Here is an 8,528-nt window from a genome sequence, read left to right as displayed (position 1 = left end):
TGACCCAGGATCTCAGTGGATGGGAGGGCATGTATCTGGCCTCTTCTCGAAGTTTGTCCAGGGCTGGTTTCCGCTCCAGGCCTTTGCACCCTCTGAATGATCAACCCTTGTGTTTTCCTGCACAGATAGCATGGAGGGGCCTCCTGAAACATGCTTATCTCTTCTTTGCCTCAGCTTTGATGCACTCCCCTCCACCACTGTGGCAGTCAGGAATTCTGTTCCTGTCCCCTCCTCCACGGCCACTAGGACACTAGGTCAGGCAGTCAGAGCAAGGACAGTTGTGGGGAGGGCTGTATGGGAAATTTTTTCCATACAGTTTCTGAAACATGTCCAAAAGCTGAGAAGGGAGAAGACAGCATTAATTCAGGGTCCTTCCAGGGCTCAGGGCTGAAGGGGAAACCAGGTCTTTACTGACTGGGCTATACTGCTCGACTCAGCAGCCCAAGAACCCCCCTTCAGAGACTGGGGGCTGGCCCCACTTAGGACACAAACACCAACCACAGAATGTGGCCATGCATGTGGACTCTGGATTCAAATGGCAGCTCTCCCTTCTTACCTGCCCTGCGTGCTTGGGCAAGTGTCTCAGCCTCTATGTCTGCCTCTGTCTTTGGGAAAAGAGGCTAAGAGCAGAGAGCTTGGTAGGTTAACATGAGGATGAGATGAAGCAGAAAGATCCCACAACTAGTAGGTGCTCAGTAACTAGAAAATTGGTTTTGAAAACAGGAGGATACCGTGAGAGGAGCCATTCAAAGGAGTGGCAGGGTGACAGACGGTGGAGACATCCAGCCCCAGCCTCACCTCGGGTGTGACCATGAACTAGCCATCTAGAGGCTCTGTGCTTCCCTCTCCCCTCATCTTTCAGACAGGGACAAAACTCCAAGTTCTGGCCACCTGGAAGGCAAGGGTGTGAGATCAGCGGAGATAACCACCTGAGAAGGGTTCTGGAAAGTTCTGGAAGGCCCACTGCTTCTCTCACAAATATCTATTGTGGCCCAATGTTTTCCAGACATTGTACTTAGTACTAGAACTACAAGGAACTACGGGAGAGCCAAGGGAAAGAGCACCTGAGAGAGGGCTGGGAAAGCTGGATTCTAGTCCTGGCTGGTGTCCCTGACAGACTGTGTAAGCTGGAGAAAGTTCCTTTCCCTCTCTGAGCCTCCTCAAAATGAGTCATAGGGGGTCTCTGCAATAGGAAGACCTCCCTTCAGGTCCCTCCTTTGCTCCCTACTTCCTCGGTGTCCTTGGAAGGATCTCTCCACTTCTCTGAGCCTCAGTTTCCACTTCTGAAAAAAAGGGGATTCAGTAATTATGCAGCAGGGTGGCTGAGAGGAGTAAATTCGATCATTCATTCATTCACTTAATGGCTATCAATTCTGAGCACTGGAAAATATGCACTGGGGTAAAAATGGGCGAGATCAGCAGGTCCAGTGGTTAAGAATCTGCCTTGCAATGCAGAGGACGCAAGTTCAGTCTCTGGTCAGAGAGCTAGGATCCCACATGCAGCAGAGCCCACACACCCTGGAGCCCGTGTGCCACGACTAGAGAGTCTGCGCACCACAACAGAAGATCCCATGTGCTGCAACTAAAACCCAACGCAAATAAATAAATATTTCTAAAAGAAAAGAATAACAAATGGGCAAGATCCTTGCCCTTATAAAGCTCTAAGCATATAGTTGCTGCTGCTGCTGCTAAGTCGCTTCAGTCGTGTCCGACTCTGTGCGATCCCAGAGACGGCAGCCCACCAGGCTCCCCTGTCCCTGGGATTCTCCAGGCAAGAACACTGGAGTGGGTTGCCATTTCCTTCTCCAATGCATGAAAGTGAAAAGTGAAAGTGAAGTCACTCAGTCGTGTCCGACTCTTTGCGACCCCATGGACTGCAGCCCACCAGGCTCCTCCGTCCTTGGGATTTTCCAGTCAAGAGTACTGGAGTGGGGTGCCATTGCCTTTTCTGAAGCATATAGTTAATGACAGATAAATGAGCACTAGTATCATTGTGATTGGACTTCCCAGGTGGCTCAGTTGTAAAGAATCTGCCTGTCAATGCAGGAGATGCCGGTTCGATTGCAGGGTTGTTAAGATTCCCTGGAGAAGGAAATGGCAACCCACTCCAGTATTCTTGCCTAGGAAATCCCATGGACAGAGGAGCCTGGCAGGTTACAGCCCATGGGGTCACAAAGAGTTGGACGCGACTGAGTGACTAGGCACGCACACACACACCATGCATTTATTACGTATAAAGTGTGCAGTGTTTGACACACAATAGATGCTCAGGAAACCCTAGGTAATATTATTGCAGTAGTTTCCAGGACACACACCGCAAGCTGTTCCCCTTTGTCACAGGGTCTGAAGTTTAAACTGCCTGACCTTTGGGGTGATTCTCCCTCGAGGGGATGGGGGCGGACTGAGACCTTCATGAGGGATTCCCCGGTGGCCTCAGGTGGGGAGGGCGACCTGTGTGTGGTCCTGTTTGTGCACACTGTCCCTTCTGGATAAAGGCTTCCATTAATCTCCCCCTGCCTGGGCTTCAGGGTCAGGTTTCGGGGCCCCAGGCAGATGTTGTCCAGAGTAGCCCTGTTTCCTTAATCCTCGGGGCTCCAGGGCCTGTCCTTAGAAGAGAGAACAGCGGGCCCGCTGAGGCCACCATCTGTGCAGTCTTGGTTTGTAAATGCTCATGAGGGTGGCAGGAAGGAGGTCTCTATAGTAACGGCTGAGGAAGGGGCTGTGTGTGTGCGTGTGCCTCTCTGTGCTTGTGTGTGTGCGTGAGTGTGTGTGTGTGTGTGTGTGTAAGGCAGGGGACAGGGAGGAAGAATCATCCCAGATCCTTAACCCTTACTCCTAAACCTTTATTTCTGCCGTGATGAGCTATTAATTAATTCTCACTGCTGGCTTATTATCCCCAGAGATAATGAGCTACTACTGTTCCTAACTGGAGTCTCCTGGGGAACGTTTTCTAAAGAGATTCATCCATTTATGCCCACCTGCACCTGCCTGGGACACATGCAAATGGTGAGGATCTTGGGGACCCAGGAGGCTCAGGCGGAACAAAGGGGGCCCAGCTCCGGGAAGCTGAGATTCCCAGTGAGCTGACAAGGGCAGAGCTCCAATGAGCAAGGGCACAGTAAGTGATTTTTAAATGCCAGCTGTGATGAATTCTGGAAGGCGGAATGCAGCCTCCTGAGGTGCCAGTGTTTGCAAGGAAAAGTGGCCCCATCTCTTTGAATGGACCTGTCAGACTGAAAGGCAGGCTCAGAGGGCTAAGAGGAGCAACCAGGGGTCCTGACTACAAATGTGCAGAGTCCATATTCTCCCCTGACCTTTGCACATGCTGTTTCCCCCATCAGGAATGCATTTCCTGCAACTTCACCTAGCTTGCTCCTCCTCGGCCTAAGGGTTTAGACAGTGGGGCAACCTCCAGGAAGCCCTCCTTGATTTACTCCTCCTTCCTTGGCCTGAATGGGGGCAGGTGACTCCTCTGAGTTCCCACAAGTCTCCTCCATCACAGCTTTGTTCATTTGGAGCTGTAACAGCCTGAGACTGTCTCTCTTAGATGTTTTGTCAAATATTATGTCTTGTTCTTCCACACATGCTAGTAAGTAAAAAAGAGCATTTTGCAAGGTTTGAATAGAATGCTTCCTTAGATTTTTTTTTTTTTAATAGGACGAGAAAGGACTTCCATAGTCATCCAGTGGCTAAGACGCTGAGCTCCCAAAGCATGGGGGCCAGGTTTAATCCCTGGTCAGGGAACTAGATCCCACAAGCTCCAACTAAAGATGCCACATGCAACTAAGACCTAACACAGCCAAATAATTTTTTCCTTAAAAAAAGAAGGGAATGTGGAGGGACAGTGGAGAGGAGCATGAGCTTTGGAAACAAGAGTCAAAGCTATATTCAAATTCCAGGGTGTCACTTGCTCACTTGCTTTCTGGGTGGCCTTGCATTAGCTTCTTAGCTACTCTGAGACTCAGTTTCTTCATCTGTAAATTGGGAACAACAATGGTATGTATCCTATGGGGTTGTCCCAAGGCCTTAGAAATACTTGGCATGTAGAATGTTTGGCACAGAACCCTGCACAAAGTAAAAGCTTGAGGAGGGAGAGGAAGAAAGTTGGGAGAGGCTTTTCTGTGTGATCGACTCCTGTCCTGAGTGACCAGACCCCTGGACACCTCTCTCTGATTATATCTCCTAATACCACCCTTGGTCATCCTCCAATACATCCATCAGGACCTGTTCCCCTGCCCCCAGGGCTTTTACAACAACTGTTCCTTCAGTCTCATGTTTATCCTTTAAATTTCTCCACAGCTGCCACTTTATTTTACAAATAAAGTTTTATTGGCACACAGTCACACTCATCCAATTATATATTCTTCAAGGCTGCTTTTGAGCAACAACAGCAGAGGGGAGTAGCCATGAGGGAGACCAGCTGGCTTGCAAAGCTGAAAATATTTACTTTCTGGCCCTTTACAGAAAACTTTGCTGACTGCTGCATTATCACAAACCCCTGGTCTGTTTTTTTTCATAGCAATCATCAATGTGTGAGGTTATCCTGCTCCTTTATTTCTTTTTTTTTTTTTGCTCCTTTATTTCTTTACTTGTTTATTATCTTCTGCACTAAACGGAGGGCAAAAAAATCATATTAGCTTGGTTCGCTGTTATATTCCCAGTGCCTAGCACATGTGTGTGTGTGTTACTTGCTCAGTCGTGTCTGACTGTTTGTGACCCCATGGACTATAGCCCACCAGGCTCCTCTGTCCATGGCAAGAATACTGGAGTGGATTGCCATTCCCTTCCCTTTGCCAGGGAATCTTCCCGACCTTGCAATCAAACCTGGGTCTCCTGCATTACAGGCAGATTCTTTACTGTTTAAGCCACCAGGAAAGTAGTTGGTATATAGCAGATATTAAACAAACAAACAAACAAACTTTTTTTTTCTGGAGTAGATGAATGTATCAAGTAGGTTTTGGAGGTGAGGTGCAGATCTGGTCATGTCTTTCCAGAATTTTGGAGGAGAGGGGACTTAAGAAATCCTCTAAACAAACCCCTGCTTCCCTGGTGGCTCAGTTGGTAAAGAATCTGCCTGCAATGCCGGAGACCTGGGTTAGATCCCTGGCTTGGGAAGAACCCCTGGAGGAGGGCATGGCAACCCACTCCAGTATTCTTGCCTGGAGGATTCCCATGGACAGAGAAGCCTAGGAGGCTTCAGTCTATGAGGTCACAAAGAGTTGGACACGAGTGAGTGACTAAGCACACAAGTGGGGTGGGGGGTGGGGGGCAGACCCTGTGTACACGGAACACCCTTGTAGAAGACAGAGATGGGGCCAAAAGGGTTGAAAAGAAGAGCCTGGAGTCTGACTCATCTTCTTATTACAAAGCCCACCCCTTTGCAAAAGAAATGGAAGATGGGACAATGAAATGCAATGCATGATTCTGAATTGGATCCTGGCTTGGGAAGAAATGCCGTTAATGACAGGACTGGCAATAGCTAGCTAGCAGGAAGCTTCTGTAGAGCACAGGGAGCTCAGCTCTGTGCTCTGTAATGACTTAGAGGGGTGGGATGCGAAGCTGGAAGGAAGGCTCAAGAGGAAAGGGATATATGTATACACATGGCTGGCTGATTCACATTGTTGCACAGCAGAAACTAACACAATATTGTAAAGCAATTATATTAATTAAAAAAATAACACACAGGACTGGGACGACTGGTGATACTGGAATTTGGACTTTGGATTAGATAGTGGTGTTGTAACAGCTTTAACTTTTTAGTTGGGATCATTGCATTAAGTTACATAGTAAACTTGATCTTGGGGAATGTGTGCTCAAGTATTTAGGATGAAGGAGCAGTTGTGTCTGCAGCTTACATGATTGGAACAGAGGCAAAGATATCTGTAGAGAAAAAGACAAAGAGAAAGTCAATCAGTCAGTTCAGTCGCTCAGTTGTGTCTGACTCTTTGAAACCCCATGAACTGCAGCATGCCAGGCCTCCCTGTCCATCACCTCCCAGAGTCCACCCAAACCCATGTCCATTGAGTTGGTGATGCCATCCAACCATCTCATCCTCTGTCATCCCCTTCTCCTCCTGCCCTCAATCTTTCCCAGCATCAGGGTCTTTTCCAATAAGTCAGCTCTTTGCATCAGGTGGTCAAAGTATTGGAGTTTCAGCTTCAACATCAGTCCTTCCAATGAACACCCAGGACTGATCTCCTTTAGGATGGACTGGTTGGATCTCCTACAGTCCAAGGGACTCTCAAGAGTCTTCTCCAACACTACAGTTCAAAAGCATAAATTCTTCTGTGCTCAGCTTTCTTTATAGTCCAACTCTCACATCCATTCATAACCATTGGAAAAACCATAGCCTTGACTAGATGGGCCTTTGTTGGCTTTTTAATACGTTGTCTAGGTTGGTCATTACTTTCCTTCCAAGGAGTAAGCATCTTTTAATTTCATGGCTGCAGTCACCATCTGCAGTGATTTTAGAGCCCAGAAAAATAAAGCCAGCCACTGTTTCCCCATCTATTTGCCATGAAGTGATGGGAACGGATGCCATGAAAGTAAACGTGGCCAAATGTTAACAATGGGTGGATTAATCCAGGTAAAGATGAGATTCGAGTTCATTGCACTATTCTTGCAACTTTCCTGTGGGTTTGAATTTCTTTTAAAAAAAAATTTTTTTTTAAGAGGAGAAAAAATAAATGAGGTAGCCACCCCCAGACTTCATTCCTGTTTCTTCCTCTTCCTTTCATGGCAGGCTCCATGCTCCTCCTTTGGAGCTGGGAAGTCAGAGCTGTCCTCCATGTGGGAGGCAGAATGGAAGAATTAAGACAGAGTGTTTCAGCTGCACTCCCACAAGTCATGTAGCTGACAGTGAACTTGGTGAGTATCTACTATGTGTCAGAATTCCCTTCTGCATCCATCCTTATGTTTTTTTTTGTTTTAATGATTCATTTTTGGCTGTGCTGGATTTTTGTTGCTGTGTGGGCTTTTTTCTAGTTGCGGTGAGCAGGGGCTACTCTCTAGCTGCAGTGCTTGAGCTTCTCATTGCGGTGGTTTCTCTGGTTGCAGGGCACTGGCTCTAGGGTACTCAGGCTTCAGTAGTTGTGATGCTCAGGCTCAACAGTTGCAGCTCCCAGGTTCTAGAGCACAGGCTCAATAGTTGTTGTGCCTGGGCTTAGTTGCTCTGCAGCATGTGGGATCTTCCCAGACCAGGGATCAAACCTTTGTCTCCTGCATTGGCAGGCAGAATTATTTACCACTGAGCTACCAGGGGAGCCCCATCCCTATGGGTTTGACTGAACTTTTCCCCAATGCATGGATGGGGCTAACCCTTGGTTTGGCACTTTGTTGACAAACACTAGGTGCCTTATCTGATGCCCCTGAATTCACAGGGGATCTCCAGGTAGCTCACTTGTGAGCTCAGATTCCACACAATTAGCAGCTCCCTCAGGGGATGTTCACACTATGGACAGCACAAGCCAGGACACAAGTCCCTCTGTTGTCACACATAGTACTTCTAAGCATAGTTGCATCTTCATGTCTTCCTCCATAAAGGTAGTGTTGGTTGCTGATTTCATGTATGTGTCCTCATTCTCTAATAGAAGAAAAGTCTGTTGAGTCAGTAAGTGAGTGGAATGTCTCAGAAAATGATCATAGCTACACTATTGGGAAACTTATCATGTTCAGACATGATTTCTAGTGCCATGCCAAGCTGCACTGGAGCTTGAGGCAAGAGGAGAAATCAGTAATGCTGATCAAGTCTTTACTTAAAGTTAGGTATTTTGTTCATTGTGGATTTTTTTGCATTAATTTTTATTTCATAAAACACTGGATTATTTAGGGTTTGTTTTTTTTTTGTAGCCCCTTTAGTTTTGCATCTGAGGCCACTGGCTCCCTCACCCTAGCCCCAGTCCTGATTATTTATTTCCAACATGCAATCCACAAGAATATAATTAATTCCTCATCTCAATGCTCTGAGAAGGTACTACCATCACCGTCATTTCACAACTGGGGAAACTGAAGCATGAAGAGGTTTGATTGTACCGGAATACCCACAGCAAGGAGGAGAAAAATCTGAGTTTGAAGTTCGTGTGTGTTTTGGCTCAGAGCCTGCTCAGGAAAGCAAAACAATAAACTAAAGTTATGAGTTTGATTTTGAATCAAGGAATAAAAAGATCTAGGCTTGCAACCAAGAGTTTGCATGCCTCAACTAAAGATTCCACATGCCACACTAAGACCAGGAGCAGCCAAATAAATAAATATATATATTTAAAGAATCCTAGCAAGTTGTTTTCGGAGAAGGCGATGGCACCCCACTCCAGTACTCTTGCCTGGAAAACCCCATGGACGGAGGAGCCTGGTGGGCTGCAGTCCATGGGGTCGCTGAGGGTCGGACACGACTGAGCGACTTCACTTTCACTTTTCAGTTTCATGCATTGGAGAAGGAAATGGCAACCCACTCCAATGATCTTGCCTAGAGAATCCCAGGGACGGCGGAGCCTGGTGGACTGCCGTCTCTGGGGTCGCACAGAGTCGGACAC

This window comes from Bubalus kerabau, chromosome 1, assembly GCF_029407905.1.
Source record: "Bubalus kerabau isolate K-KA32 ecotype Philippines breed swamp buffalo chromosome 1, PCC_UOA_SB_1v2, whole genome shotgun sequence".
In the NCBI taxonomy this organism is placed as follows: Eukaryota; Metazoa; Chordata; class Mammalia; order Artiodactyla; family Bovidae; genus Bubalus; species Bubalus kerabau.
Note: the sequence above shows the minus strand (reverse complement) of the source record.